We start from the raw sequence: 17,214 nt of genomic DNA on the forward strand, positions 1-17,214 counted from the left end.
GCTATTTGGCGAATAGTAATGCACTGATCTTCCAAAATGGCAGCCTCAACTTGACGGATAGATGCCTCATCAATGGCAGAAGGGGGGCGACCAGGTCTGGGAGCTGTTTACACAGACTTCCGGCCATGTTTGAATTCACAATGCCAGCATTTTACAAGGTCATATGATGGGGTATTATCACCATAAGTTTCTTTCATTTCATCAAAAGTCTCCTGTGGTGTGCATCCTTTCAAATACAAAAAAAAAAACGAATCACTGCTCGACATTCGACAGGCTCCATTTCACACCTGACTCAGTTCAAACACCTGTAAAACAGAAACCACAATTAGTTCAGCACTGTAATTTACCACATAACCCGTAGAGATATAAATCGTTGCACATGCAAAATTTCAGCTAGATCAAACAACTGAAAGTGGGTCAAGGGCATTACTTATCGCACGCCCCTCGTACAATAACCGACATGAAAATCTTGTTCCCTACTATTTCCTCACACCTCTTTCGAGCTGATATGATCTTGTTAGCTTATATCTATTGTATCGTTATTTTCATGGTATGTGCTCGACTGAGCTTCACTCTATGGTCTTCGCTGTAATGCATTTACGGCAAACATCGATGCCTTTGTTCAGTCACGAAAGACAAGGATAGCCCCTATATGGGGCAGCTGTACGTGTAATTGTGAAGCAAGGGTTGCACAACCTCAGCCACATTTCTCTTGAATCGGCACTGTTTGAGTCCAGCGGCAATGAGAAGTACAGAACGACTGGAAGCAATGCCGATATAACCGGAGAGCACATACAGCATCTGGAAGTCTCAAATGGTCACCCATTTAGTATTGACCAAGTTCAACGTTGCTTAACCACGTTAATCCATCGGGAAACGGTGTGTCATCTCCTTCCTAGCAAAACAACTATCCGCAATCTCCGTTACCCTCTATATGTGCCTAAATTTTTTTTTAAAAATCCTGACTAGAGATTTTATTCCCAAAACATATTTGTCTGTGAAACACAAAACCCAGGGACTGATTCCCAGCTATCGATAAAATATCTATATCTGCTCTATCGTTATTTTTATGGCATGTGCTCGATTGAGCTTTGATTTATATTCATCCCCCACCCTGTAAGACATTCACGACAAAAGCCCGATAGCTACAACCGTAATCAACAAATGGCTTTACTCTCTATCTGTGCCTAAAATTAAAGAAAAATTCCATGAACAAAGATTTTTTCCAGAGCTGCTTATTTGTGGAGCAAAATACGGGGAAGCTGTTTGTCAGTTGTCTCTAGCATGGTTGTTTTCAAGTTCAATAACTGTTTTATGATTTATCACATTCTGACAGCAGGTGTGTTTTTATGGTATGTTTTCATCTGAGCTTCTTCACCCTATGTTCATCCTCCATTCTATAAGGCATTCACGAAAAACACTCGAGCAAATTTCCTTACTCTCTATCTATTCCTAAAATTAAATAACATTTCTGTGATTAGAGTTTTCTTTTCAGAACATAATAATGCAGAATTACTTCCCAGCTAACTATAGCATATGTTATGTATTTGCTGCGTCGGCTTATCAAAATGCGTTATCCAATCTATATAATGGTTAACATTTACTTTTGTCCCCAGTCCAAGATAGTTGTCTTCCTGTCCAATAAAAGTCCTAAGATATATTGCATATTGAAAACGGTATATATTAACGGAAAGGCCATAACCTTTCTGACAAAGCAAATCTGTTTTTATAGTATGTACTTGACCGAGCTTCACTCTATGTTCATTCCCCACCCTTTAAGGTATTCACAAATAACACCCGATAGCTGCAATCATTACCCTTTATCTGTGCCTAAAATTAAACGTCACTTCTGTAAGAGAGTTTTCCCCCCAGAACACAATATTACAGAGCTTCTTCCCAGTATATGTTTTGTATTCGCTGCGACCGGTTGTTACAAAATGCGTTTTCAATTGTTAACATCTACTTTTGTCACGTATCCAAAATACATACACACGGACAACGTGTAAAAGACAACTTAGTAGATCTATAAAAAAATATATTGTTTCTACTTCACGCCAAAAAATTAATTTTTGATTATAAGCTATTACTGGTGTTTTGATATTTATAATGGCGCGTAAGGTGGGTCGGATGTAAGCGAATAAAGGTGAAAACTCCGCTTTCTCTGTGACCAACAGACTCGCTTCTCTCTGACCGACTGCCGTGTGCGTTCCCATCGCCAGTCGGCAGTGAGAAAATGACGATACGGCTATAAGAAAACAAGAAGATGAAAGAAAACGCCACGGCGCACACAACGTTTGGGATCGGCGGCCTGTCGGTGGGACCGCGTGGGGTTGCACCATATGATTGTTTAATCTACTTTTGTCACGGGTCCAAGATATGTACTCACTGACAGCATGTAAAACACAACATAGTTAATCTATAAAAATATATTGTTTTAATTTCACATCAACAAATCAGGTTTGGATTATAAGTTATTACTGGTGCTTTGACATTTCTGAAGGCGTGTGAGGTGGTCCGTGGTTGGATCGGACTTTGGCGGAGAACAAATGAGACATTCCACTTCTCTCTGACCGACTGCCTGTTTTGTGACAATTTGTTTATATAAACATTCTTTTCACAAGAAAGTTTAACATTTCCTAGTGTCTATTGTTTTAATCCTTCGACCGATATCTGTTCATATACTTCAGGGTCAAATTATGCATTCTATTAGACAGTGGTGATAAGTCCTAGATTCCTTACATAGAATCCATCTGCGTGTGTGCAATCCATCGGCTGTTTTTCTTCCTGGGATCACCTGCCAATATCTAACACATGGTCTTTTTCAAGTCCAATGTAAACATGTTTTTGAATTGTCCTTTAAAAGAAAGTGTTTCATATCCAAATTCCACCATCACTGACTATTACGGGTTGTTTTCAAGTTCAATACACTTCTTTTCATAGATTACATGTTCAAAAATGTATATGTCAACAGAAAGGCCTCAACATTTCTTACAGAGCAGGTATGTTTTCATAGTATGTACTCGGCTAAGCTTCAATCTGTGTTCAACCTCCACCCTTTAAGGCATTCACAACAAACACCTGATAGTTACAATCATTATCAGCAGTTTTCCTTTCTATCTCTGCCTAAAATTAAACAACAATTCGGTAGTAGAGTTTTCCAGAACACAATACCACAGAACTGCTTCCCAGCTAACTATAACATGATCGTTTTCAAGGCCAATGTTATCATCTTCTTGAGTTGTTCTCTAAAAGAAATGATTTCTTTATCCAAATTCCACCATCACTGATAATCACGGTGTTGTCTCACCTGAAACGCATTAGCCTCCATCCTTTAATAATTATAATATAGAGTAACCTTAAATTGCTCAACATAGTGAATAGAACAAGTGTGTTTAAAAAGAACATGGCACAAGCACACTATCTTCATAGTGTGTTGTTATAATTTGAATATAATAATAATGCAATGATACGAATCTAATACTGTATTTCATGTTAAAAAGGAGCTGCCAAAAATAGCCTATCATGCCTTGACAGAGTACAAAATAGACTTCGTGGTTTAGTGGGGGATGCCCTTTTCTCTACCCTGCAACCCCCCTCCCACAGAAGAGACGTTGCGAGCCTATCCTTGTTTTATCGTTATTTTCATGGCAGGTGCTCGTCTGAACTCCAATCCCTGGTCCCCCCTCGCCAAACTTTCACGAAAAACACCCGTCTAGCTGAATCCACTGTGAAAAATTTCCCCCACTCTATATCCGTGCCTAAATCAAAACGCGGATTTCATGAGCAAAGCTTCTTTCTTAGAACTGCACGCCTGTGGAACTCTGTTCCGTCTGCCTGCTTCCCTCCGGATTACAACTTGGATGTCTTCAAGTCTAATGTTAACAAATTCCTAATGAACCGCCCCCCTAATTAAACACTTCATAAAATCTCCTCACTAACGTGATGTACTTGCAATAACCCTTATCCCTGAGTGGCTTCCGGGCCTTGATAAGTGGTGATCACTGTGTAAAAAAAAAAAAAAAATAAATAAATAAAAATGTAGATGTTAACAGAAAGAACCCAATACTTTTGACAGATCAAGAGTGTTTTAACGCAGCACTATCTGAAAGCAATAAATTCAATGTCTATTTCGTATTGTTATAAGGCTTTTTACTGGACAAGACTCTCGGTGTTGAACGATAATAATAATAATAATAATAATAATAATAATAATAATAATAATAATAATAATAATAATACAGTATTATATTTGCTAAGTGGCATACGTTTAATTTAAAGTGCATAAACTTCCAGTGTCTTTGAACACAACAATGCAAAAAGACACACATTAATTGTGTTTTTCGCATTGTTGCACATAATACACGAAAGCAAATGTTGCAAGAGATAGATAAATTTGTCAGTGTGGAACACGATAGAAATAATATCCGTATTGCTCGACTACAACGAAGCGATAATACATTATAACATTTGCTAACAAGTATAAGCTAAGTCGAATAGTGCTTACTACCCAGCACAGAACAGGCTAATGTAAAAATATGTTTCGATACTTGTAAATGTTGAATCCTAAAACGATATATGTTGAACCATACAGTGCTCAATATCTTATGATAGAGTAAGTTGATGTAATATTATTAAACTTATTATATTACCGTATTATATATAATATATAATATACGTATTATATACTATATATAAACGTATTATATACAACTTAGTAACGAATATATACTGAATAGGGAACTGCTCAATACTCTCGATAGAAAAGATGTGCTTAAAATACATTAATACATTTGATCAAATGTATATTTTGTATAGGATGTGTTCAATATCTTTTATAGAGCCGGTATGTATAATACTATAGTTATTTTTGGTAAGTGGTATATCCGTAATCAGTAGAGTCTTTACAATTTAGATAACGCAGGTGTCTATATAATATAGTAGTACCTTATATATATATATATATATATATATATATATATATATATATATATATATATATATATATATATTCAGGTTTGAGATGTTCAAAAGTCGGGACTAATGAATACAACGAGGTTGTTAGATAGTGCTCAATAACAAGAGCAAAATATTTTTTATTTGAAGGTAAACATGTATATAGATGGGTATTCGTGTGTGTGTGTATATTCTTGTATGTATGTGTGTGTATGCGTGTGTTTGAATATGTACGTGCATATGTTGTTGGTATGTATGTATATGGATGGATGTCTCAGTATAGAATATGTCTGCATTAGTCTATTAACGTTTCATTCTCTATCATAATGACAATTCTCTTTTTTTCTTTTCTCTCTATTACTTTTTATTACTTTTTTATTACTTTATTATTATGCATTCCTAATGTTTAGGTTTGGTGTATGCTCATCAGAATCCAACCGTTGTGCGTATGTTATGCCATCCACTTGGATGAATATCGCCTGCCAAGCCGCTTGTTGAGTGTAAACATTAAGAACGTGAAGAATAACCATGGTTGTTCCCAAAATACTACAATGACACATGCAAGACCAATTTCAATGGTGAGAATTTGAGCCAAAAGAAATGGTGGCACGTGTCAGTTATCGATCAAACTAGTGAATCACCACCCACAAAGCTATTATCACCTTTGAGGATGCTCTTCGCCAGAAGCTCACTGCCGCCAGAGATCAGCGCTATAGAGTATCATCAGCAGTGATACAAACTATTGACTTTCGGTGCCCTACAGTGGCAGATCTTCCGCCCCCAGCCTAGGATTGCACAGTAAGTTCCGAACACACAATGAGTTTCCAAAATGAAGTGTCCTCTTCGAACCCAACGAACTACTAACAGGAAGGTCAAATCGTCTAAAATGCGGGGGTTTGGTTGCTACAAGATTGACTACATAGCGAGTCTCTATTATCATGAAAAAAGCAAAGTGCAATCTTGACTTTGTCCTATATATTCCAAAATATAACAGTTTTAGTGATATAATGCCCGATATTTGAACCAAGGTTATTTACGATTTGTCAAGCGAAGTGTACCTGAATCTGCGCACAAACAATGTGCTTGTCGTACATATCATCTGATCGAGAAGAGACCATTCGTGAAAGACAATATAATCAGTCTAAAGAGTCATTCGCGGTGTTTGACTTTTACCTAATTTTGTAGGTTCTGTTTAAAGTGTCTGATTACGGTTTGCATATATGTATCGTTTCTGATAAGAAGAACATGAATCGTTCTACTTACAATTCTTTTTGAGTTCTGTTTAGACATGAGTCATGATATGATTCGGGAAATGTTTAAGGGCAATGCTAAAGCTTATGGTTCTCAGGAGAAAATCGACGAGACATAAACACACATTTAAAAATAGTTGTTTATTTAATAAAACCAAATGGCATCAGAATCCCAGATAGAATGAAACTGGAACTTTTATTCGGTAGAAGAATTAACAAAATTTCGCAGCTATTTCCTTGTCTATGTTCCCTACCGGAAGTATTTTTCTGACATAGTTAACCAACACAGATCAAGCAAACCGCGCCAAAATCCGACTGTGAAATGTACCTACTTCTCGACAAGGGACGCGGTAATCCACCCAGCTAATAACACCAAGTCGAGGTCTCACAAGTAGGAGTTTCAACTCGAAAGGACGATGCCATCCAGCAATCCTAACGGAAACTTTATCGTTACGTTCAACGAATTTTATCCCGTTGCACGAGACTACGATTTCTAAAAGAAATTTAATAAAAAATAAAGAGACCAAGGTAAATTGGTATAAAATTTTATAAAAAAAAAATAGAAAAGGAAAGAATGATAGAAACGGAAATGTATAGTTCGCCTGGGCTGCCAAATCAATCCCTCTGACGGTTCTTAAACTTTTTTAACAATTATACTTTTACAAAAAAATTCGGCGTAGTTGGGACACGTCAACATTTCTGACCCTTTTTTGTGTTATTCAATGCAGAATTAAGATGCATAAATCATTAGCAGTTTCCAATTAAGTTTATCAGACTTCTCACCACTAGAAATAAATCGATGGAGGATCCGTTACCAAAAGTTATTTCTTTTACTTTGCTTTTCTTTCACAGCATATCAACCTTTTCTTTGGTTATTTAACATCGAATTAATATTCATCCGGAAATAACGTATAGATATCGAATAAAATAGATACTATTCTATCGAATAAAATAGTAATTCTAACTGTTGTCATGGGAAATTGAAAACAGACTTTGTTTTGCTTGTTTTTCGAATTCATAATTTATCTAATTTCGATTCCGTTCAGAATTTGGTCGGTAAGTTTAATAATCTCGAAGGTTAATATTACTGTCTTCTTGTATTTCAAACGTCGCAACACCGCTCTGGTGTAATTTGAAGGTCGCAGAACCGCTCTGGTTCTTTCAGTTCGCCGCAACACCGCTCTGGTGTAATTCAGTTCGACGCAATACCGCTCTGGTGCTTTCAAAGCTTAACACCGCTGTGGTGCTTTTTAGTTCCAACACCGCTCTGGTGCTTTTAGTGTCCTGCCAGTCTCTGTTTTTTTTTTTCTTTCTTCCCCAGCTTCTGCTGGTTTCACTCTTTTTTAAATGGCGCGCTCAATGTTTTCGCCAATCGAATCCCGAGTGACACACCAAGAAGTAGCAGCACAAGATACACCGAAAGAGAGAAAGAAAAGAAGGGGAGAAAGAGAGAAGAAAATACACCAATTAGAGAGGGGTAAAGAAAGGGGATGGAGAGAGTAGAAAGACACTAATAGCGGGAAAAGGGAAGGGGAGGTAAATAGAGAAAAAGGAAAATAAAATTTCTACAATGCTAACCTAGCGAATACATTATGATAAGATTTTAATAATGTGAGAGATTATATATAATAAATTCCACAACCAAATAATATCGAAGCCCTCAAGAGCTATGACTATCAACGAACCGGAAGTCCAAGTTTCGCCCAAATGAGTCTTTTATTACTATTGATTATATATATATATATATATATATATATATATATATATATATATATATACGCATACACACATATACACACACACACACACACATATATATATATAGTCTGCCTTAATTCTTGCACCACTTCAACATTGTTTTGTCTTGATCATCGTGACATTGCTTTTTCTATTCTAAAAATAACTCAATAACCCCTCATCGTGTCTGTTTTTTTTATTCGTATTGAATACTCTCCATTACTTCAATCTACGCACAAGGTATCCTTCTTTTTATAATAATATATTGAACTCACTCTTTTTCGCCTGTACCCATTTGTGAATTATTTCACGGAATTTTGCCCTTTGGATGGCATTGAAATATTTTCCAGTAACGCGATTCCTTTGGATTTTTACTTCTGGAAACCGATATTTACATACTTTTCTTTGATTTTACCGTCATTGGATATTTTACTCTTCACTCGACCATCCATCCACGTGAAATCATTTTTCTTTTTTCCCCTGCTTCACTATTTTTTATAATTTTTACCAAGTAAGCTCTATGGCTTACTTGTAGTTTCATTAAATACTTTGCAAGCAGTATCTGATTCAGCATTTTGCTAATTCTTACCCTCTGATTAGAAGGAAAATATTTCTTTCGAAACTCCACAGATTAAGGACAATCCACTTAATTCGTGTCTCCTTTTTGAAAATTAATTTTTTTTAAACTCTTCTTAAAGTGCTTTAACATGTTTTATTAATTCTTTGTTCTTATATACATACATGCATATATATATATATACATATATATAAGTAAACAAAATCATCACATGGTTACATAATAGCATGTCATGTGAGATGAGCAAACAAATTGAGTTTTCCTTATTTAATAATAGTATCAATGGATGATTGAATAATGAAAAAATTTTAATACACGGAATCTACAGCATTAATACATATATATATATATATATATATATATATAGAGAGAGAGAGAGAGAGAGAGAGAGAGAGAGACTTTTCTGATCCCGACTCCAATTACTGCTCCCAGAACTAATATATACATATATGTGTGTGTGTATGTGCGTGTGTGTACAGGTTTTCCAAAAAGTCACTGAAGGATTTTGAACTTAAATAGATTCTTTATTTTTGATGATATATTTATGTAATTTTAACACAATCTTACAGTCATTGGAAAATCTAAAACAAATAGAAAAATTCAAATACTCTTTATTTATGAAAAATAATGTCTTTTTTATGTTGACCATTTTCAGTTTAGCATATTATGTTAAAGAACAGCCGTCTGTTCTTGTAAGTGAGTAAATATGAGATGGGATAGCCTAGGATTCGAACTTGCGAAGCTAAATTTGGAATTGAGAATTCCAATCATAAGTTAAAATGAATACAGAATGTTATTGAAAATGGAATGTAGAATTATTATTGTTTAGTTCACATAAAATAGTTAGATATCTGTTTATTGAAAAAGGTATGTAATGATGTGATTTTTTTTCTGTTAAAGACATGAAATTAAAATAAGCAATTTAAAAACGGACAATGGAAAATATTAAACATATTTGTAAAGTGGGTTAGGAAAATTAGGTTAGAAAAAGCATGTCAAGCCACGAGTATGATATGCACGTGTTGGGCATGCAATGACCTCATGAGTTCTCAATATAGAGAGCTTTAGTTGGATAAATCAGTCAGTCAGTCAGTCAGGGGGAGGAAGAGAGAAGAGGAGTCAGAGACAGAGCTGACATAGAACCTTGGAAGCGAAGGGGTGAAGAAAGAATCATGTAAAGGATTGAATTCCTTAATGCAAAGCCATTGATCGGTCGGAATGGAATAAACAACATCACCATCTTTTTGTATCTGTGTCTTCGTGTTATGTTATTCAACAGGAAGGTATTGTCAATTTATATTATAAGAACTTTGTGGAAATCATCATCTCAAAAATAGGTAAAGAAATATATGTGTCAATGTTATAGAAACAATCCCATTCACAGAACTGTCAAATGTATAAATGTCAATCTCCTCTGTCAAACGCACTATCTCTCGGTCTATCTATCTATATATCAAATCTCCTCTCATTGTGTATTACATGTCGTCGACTCTCCTGTATTAACATGTACCCTGTATCATTATATATACAGAACTGTCTCTCTTTATCTATACGCGATGCGTCTGCACACAACATGAACACTCTAGGACTCACTCTTACTAACACGAACAACGAATACATACGTCATCCCTTCTAAAAATCACCCCTATGTAACAATTTCTGCTCTTTCCAAAACATTATTTATGCCAGATTGCAGAATCTCTGAGTTGTGATTTAACTCCCTTATTTCATTCCTAATGTATTCCCTCAATTCGTACGGGGTTTCGGGGTTTGTTTACATAGGCTCTTTTTTTTTCAAGATCTCCCTACAAGAAAAAGTTGGGGTTAGTAAAGTCCGGGGAACGCCGTTGGCATTTGACATTAACATACAGGGAGATAATGTCGTCAACGCATAACCTGAATTGTCCAATGAAATACTTATCCATAATTAATTTCTAAAATATTTACTGTAAAATATCTAAAAGATTGACAAATATTTGGAGCACTTCAGTGACTTTTTTGACACCCTGCATGTATTAGTGTTGGGACCATTAATTGGAATCAAAACTTTAAGGACTATTGAAATCTGTATCGAAATCCGAAAAAATTATTCCTATTTACAGGTGCCGAAAACGATTCTTTTAATTGCCTTTTTATTTGATGTTGTTTAAAGCAAAATCTTCTGTCCCTTTTAGTAATGATATATGCACAATTAACGTGTTATGACGGTAATCAGGAATAAATAACAATTTTATTGTAAAATATTTGGAGATTTATAAAGAATCGGAATCGCTGATGTATCGGAATCGGGAACAATATCGGAATCGTTTCATCATTAGTATATATATATATATATATATATATATATATATATATATATATATAGGTGATTTTTTTCTGTGTGTTGCTAAGACAATTCGATATATCAACGGCGCACAACACACGTCTTCTCTCTAAGTGTAGCCTTCTGCTACTGAAGTAGAAATCTGCACCGGTAGTAGGAGAAAGTAACCGACAAGGTGACATCTACAAGTCTACCTGGGGAAAGGAGCAATGAGCTCACTTGATTCACTATCGCCAACGCTGAATTTTCACACGACCAAGCCATTCCAGTCAAACTATGAGATGACAACAATGATGATGATGAGAGAGCCATACTCTACATGAAATGAAAGGTTGAGTTCGCCACCACCACCATGATACTGATTCATAGTTTAAAAATATTTTCACCTGCGGTTTTATCTATATTAATACCGTAGTACCTTTAATGTGCGTACATACGTACGTACGTACGTGTATCACGGTTTCCAGATTATAGATTATTTGATCGGGAGATCCTATTTATAACAAAAGAGGACAGAAGATGATAAGACGTAAAAACAATAAATGAATAAAATAAATATTATTATTATTATTATTATTATTATTATTATTATTATTATTATTATTATTATAATAATAATAATAATAATAATAATAATAATAATAATAATAATAATAATAAAAAAAAAAAAAAAAAAAAAAAAAAAAAAATTCTGACGCTTTTCGGCCGCACCTCAAACTAAAATATAATACCTTCTTGGTCTTCTTGCTAGGATCCAAATGAATTATCTGTTTTGTCAAAAGAGGGGTAATAATATCGTGCGGTTTCCATTCCCGGCAGGCGTCCATACAATGGAAATATGTCACAGACTTCCATAAAAATATTTTTTATCTCTTTGTCAACTGTTTCACGAAAGCGCGTGCATGAATCGTTCACATGAAAGATTATTATTTTTTTTTTAGAATAAATAGGTTTAAAAACAATTTAAAGATCATTTCAAGCTGGCCTAATTGTTATAATATATGACTTACTGTTTTTAGGTTTTTAGTTTTCGCTTGATCTCAGCTCGAGTATTTTTTTTTACTTACAAGAAGTCAACTATTTAGGAAGAATATACTACACGCATGCACATGCCTACAATTCCAGAGATTAATCGACAAAAGGACAACTACTATTCCAAATTAGCGCAAAAGGGACAATTACAATTCCACAAATTGGTTGACATGAGGATAACTACAATTCTATTGGTCGACAAGTGGACAACTACAATTCCAAATTAGCCGACAAGGGGACGGCTACAATTCCAGAGATTGATCGATAAGATTACAATTACAATTCCATTGATTGACAAGAGGACAACTATAATTCCGGAGATTGATCACCAAGTTGGCAACTACAATTTCAGTTATTGGTCAATAAGAGGACTACTGTAACTCGGGAGATTGGTCGACAAGAGGACAACTACAATTCTCGAGATTTTTAAAGTTTAAAAATTGAAAAATACTGAACTCGTAAAATTCAATTAATTTCATTACTGCTTTTTTAAAAAAAATAAAAATAATATTTCTATTACTTTTAATACAAGTTTAATAGTTTATTTTGGAAGTATAATCCATAAAGAAAATAAACAACTCACTTTTAAGAGAAATTACGAGTTTTTTTATATTTTATTCACATTTTCGTATTAGGGGTGTCAAAAATTCCTACAAAAATTCTGGTATAACTACTACCGCAATACTCCAGGGAAAGGGCATCCCACTTTTCTTTAATCCAAAGTTCTTTCATAATTGAAATTTTATCATTGCGTAGCTGTTGCTTGATGTAATTCCATACGTTTTCGATAGGATTGAGATCTGTGCAGGAAAATTCAAACACGAATATCATGCTCTCCCAGGAACCTCTTGACATTGCCAGCTGTGTGAATGTGAGCATTATCCTGCATGAAGATGTGATTATCATCCAAAGTCTGACCAAAGTAGAGTAGAAAATGCTCAGTCAACATATTAATGAACTTGGTTGAATTAATTCGACTTTGCAAGCGAACTATAGGCCCTGGACCATTTGTACTAATAATGCCCCACACCAAAACTAAACCTCGACCACCTTGCACCGTTGAAACTGAGCATCTAGGATTAAATTCCCTGTTTTTCCTATGACGGACGTACTGCCTACCATAACTGCCTAGACTATTTAACTTGCTTTCGTCGCTAAAAAACACTTTTGACCTATATGAGGAGTCATGATCTTCATTGCATCTGACGATTCCAGACGGCGCTTTCTGTTCTTTACAGAAATCATTGTCTTGCGTCTTGCAACATATCCTCTCAAATTAAATTCCTTTGATCTGTTATTAACAGTAGAAGGAAAGACTCTTTATCCAGATTGCACTTTTATTGAATTTGGGGAGCCGTATCAAATCTGTTTCCCAGGCTGCGTATTTTGATAGCATTGTCTTCCCTGTTAGAAGATCCTCTAGTACGACCAGATTTATGGGCATTACGAACACTGCCGATGTTTTGGTGCTTTTGCACATTCTTTCATATCGTTTCTCATCACATTTCAATATGAGGCCGATTTCTCGATTGGATAAACCAGAAAGGTGGGGATTAATGAGCTCTTGAAGACCACTAAGAGAATGTCGTGGCATATGGACTAAATGTAAGGCTATATAACCTGGCACAACAACAATTACGATTACCGATGCTTTGTTACCTGTTTGTGGATATTTTCAACTGATTTAGGGGCGATAATTTAAGCTGGTTTTAAGCGAATTTGTTGCTGCGGACTTTCTTTTTGCCTCCTCAATTTGAAGTATTTTTTTTTTCAAATTAACGTGAACACAAGAATATTTCAATTAAAAGTCAAATATGAATAGGTAAACTTATAGAGGAATAAAAGGTGAATTAAATGAGGTATAGGTTTAAATAGTTACATTAAATTTAGCTTAAATTTGCACTTTTTGAAAAAATTACAAGTGCGAACTTTCTTTTTGCCGGTAGTCTATATCTTACAGAGTTAGACACAGTTAATCAATCGGGAACCACAACACTCTATCAAAAACATATAAGATATTTACTGATATATACTCGAGAGTCAAAATAATGAAAAGAATATTCTCTTGTCATAGTTCTAATTATGAGTATTCAATCATTTTTTTTTTAAATATGCGCCATTATTGTAAAATTGAACAAGAGTTATTTAACATTGTACTTACTTCGGAATTTAATCATATTGATTGAAATGATTGATCTGATCAGAATTCTTGGCTTGTGTCCATACAATCAATTCGACAACGACCGTTTTCGAAGTTCTAAAAGGAAAAAAATGTTTTATTCTATCAATTTTAGTGGGGGCATCGTTTAAGAGATGAAGTAGAAAAAAAAGTAATGACGTGTGTTTCATTATTTCAGTTATTTTATGCTCAACCCACCTTTATTATATCAACCAATCAAAATGTACGCCTACTATTTCTTTTTCTCGCTCGGCGATTAAACTATTTTTCACACACGTCTTTTTCAATCCATGTTTTTGTTTAACAATCTTTTCATCTTAAAATCTTGTTAATAACAATTTATATTACCGTAACAAAAACAATAAATAAAAAAGTGTAATGTGGTTTGACGCAAATCTTTCAACGAACTCTTCTTTATCTTTATTTTTTACATTACAAAGATCGAACACTCATTCTTTGTGCAGAATGAGATTAATACGAGAAAATTACAATAAAATCTTTTCTAAAACACAAAGTTGTCCCAGTTGTTTTATACCTATTATAATTCTTCTACAGTTATCGACGCATTTTTAATGTTCGCATCTTTTTAACTTGCAATCCCTCGAAGTATATTTTCATATATTGTATTAGTATTTTGTTTTCTCCAATTTAATCAACCCGATAAAGTTTTGAACTAGATAAATTTGTTCCGTTTTAATCTCGCTAGCTCGTATGAATATTATGCTCTATCTTGAGATTCAACCTCATGACTCATAAAGCTAGCTTTCATGATGACCATTCCATTAAATTAACTTGCCAATCTAGCTCGGATGTGGGCGGCGTAAGCAAAAACATCCTAAACAGAAGAAGAGAAAAAGTAAGCTTTCTTCTCTGGCTAAATTCTGATTCCGTAATTAATTAGTTCCTTTCCCTTAAAAACAAACATTTACTTAACTTCATGACTTTCGATATCATCAATTATTAATAATCTATTTCTCCAATCCTCTTAAACAAAGCCCTAATCTTCACACTTCCCCCAAAAAATCTGGTTTGACAAATTTAGAAATTAAATTAATCCACCCAGCTAGAAGATCACTAATGCAATTTAACAATAAGCTTTAGACCATAAAGGACAACCCTAATAACTTTGATAGTTTAATGAGTTCTGATTCAACGAATGAGAGATTTAGTGGGGCTCTTCTCACTGAAAGAACTTTAACACTGCTTTAAACATATCCTAGTGGGCCTATACAGAGACGCCGCCTTTTTTATCACTAAAGCCAGGCCAAGAGAATAGAATAACACAATTAAGAAATTACGTTTTCTTTAATGTCTTCAGCCTCTCCATAACTATCAAAGCTACCAAAAACTTCTAATTTTCTATATTTTACATCAAATCCTAACACTGAGACATATAGCCCCTACGGCATAATCACATTGACACACTGGTTTTCGCCAGATCACCGAAGTTTAGCAACATTGAGCCGGTTCAGTACCAGTTGGGTGACCATTTGGGAAGTCGAGGCGCTGTATGTACTCCGAGGTAAAATACAAGGTTGGGAAACTGGCGCAATTTATGCTTTTCTCGGGGGTAGTTGGGCCTCTCTTTTACCGTGGTAGGCAATCCATCTAGTGATCGCGTCACGATAAAAATACTCTTGATAGCCCTAGCGAAGCATCAAGTATTCAGATACGGTAAGATTTGAATTACACTACAAACTTGTGTATTGAGTTGAACCTCGGCTGCGGCTGCATGTTTCGTTTTTATAGCCCCTACCATGAACCCAACTTTACATCCTTATACGTTCAGAATTCCTCTAACCACCCTTACTTAATTATAAAGTCTATAGTATCATCAGTCTCGAAAAGAATAACTGCTTTCCGCCGACAAAAACCTTTTACCAAAATGCCACCTTCTTCAACAATGCCCTAAGAAATTCTGGATACAAAAAAATTAAATATAATCTTCTTACCCCATCTGATGCTCGCCTGAAATCCGTGATGGTAAAACTAAAGTATATTATAAATATTAAAGAATTGATATTTATAAAGTAATCTCATCCGGATATAAAAGCTCGATAAAACAAGATAGGTGATAGAGCTTACAAAAAGAGCGAATAGTTAATAAAACATGTTAAAAACACTTTGAAAAGAGTTAAAAACATATTTAATCTGAAAAGGAAATACTAAATAAGTGGTTAGTCCTTAATCCGCGGAGTTTCGAAGAAATACTTTCTTTCTCATCGGAGGGTAGGAATTAGCAAAATGCGGGATCGGATTTTGCATAGAAAAGTATTTGCAGTTTCATCAAATACAATAAAATCCCCTAATTATCTCCCTTTCATACTTTTATTCTCTCCGTTTCACTTGTTACTTCTCTTTTCGCGACATCAGTGAATTAGTAGCAAAAGCAGTCGTTGAAACGACGTGGTTGCTACGGAAACCAATCCTAAATAGCGTCGCTCACCTCCTTACATATATTTATGATTTTGAACACCAGAAAATTCATCATAACTTTTATTTTGCTGAACGAACATTGGAAATTTATTTTGCACAATATAGTTGAGAAGGTGATGTATAAACTGTAATAATTGTTTGATATTTGATCGAGAAATGAATGAGCGGTGAAGCTTTAAAGCAGTTCTAAATGACTAAAACTATCACTTAACACTATATTCAAACACTACCGTGCTTCACACACACACACACACACACACACACACACACACACATATATATATATATATATATATATATATATATATATATATATATATATATATATATATACTAGCAAAAGTACCCATCGTTGACTGGGTTCAAAAACAGCCTACAGAAAATGGACTCTGATTTATGAAAGTACGATAGGTCATACCCCCAAATTGGAAGCTATCTCTTTACAACCCTTCCTTTTCATAACCTATCATACTTTCATAAATCAGTTGTAAAGAGATAGCTTCCAATTTGGGTGTATGAAAACCAAAGCAAAATATGATGAAAGTAAAAATAAAACAGATAAACTCCATAATTTATTATACCATACCTGTTCACACTGAAACACTTATCACAATATTCTGTTGATCTATATTAAAAAACCTTGTTAAACTTTGTGACATATTTCCATCCTATGGAGGTCAGGTGCGAACGAACACCTCATAATTTTATTATACCATATTTCTTCAAA

The 17,214-nt window shown here is 34.6% G+C and overlaps 1 long non-coding RNA gene across 5 annotated transcripts in view; it reads right to left on the reverse strand.

Moving 5' to 3' along the window:
* LOC145246178 (uncharacterized) overlaps positions 1-17,214 on the reverse strand; it is a 46,199-nt gene that overhangs the window by 6,886 nt on the left and 22,099 nt on the right. For 4 of the 5 annotated variants that reach the window (XR_013863110.1, XR_013863111.1, XR_013863109.1 and 1 more), the window contains one exon: positions 14,034-14,129. This is a non-coding gene — a long non-coding RNA (uncharacterized LOC145246178). Of the gene's footprint in view, positions 1-14,033; positions 14,130-14,249; positions 15,025-17,214 lie in introns of those variants that run through there. The other variant, XR_013863113.1, reaches the window with a different exon arrangement.

Source organism: Euprymna scolopes, chromosome 23 (assembly GCF_053919585.1).
Source record: "Euprymna scolopes isolate OS-2025 chromosome 23, ASM5391958v1, whole genome shotgun sequence".
Taxonomy (NCBI): domain Eukaryota; kingdom Metazoa; phylum Mollusca; class Cephalopoda; order Sepiida; family Sepiolidae; genus Euprymna; species Euprymna scolopes.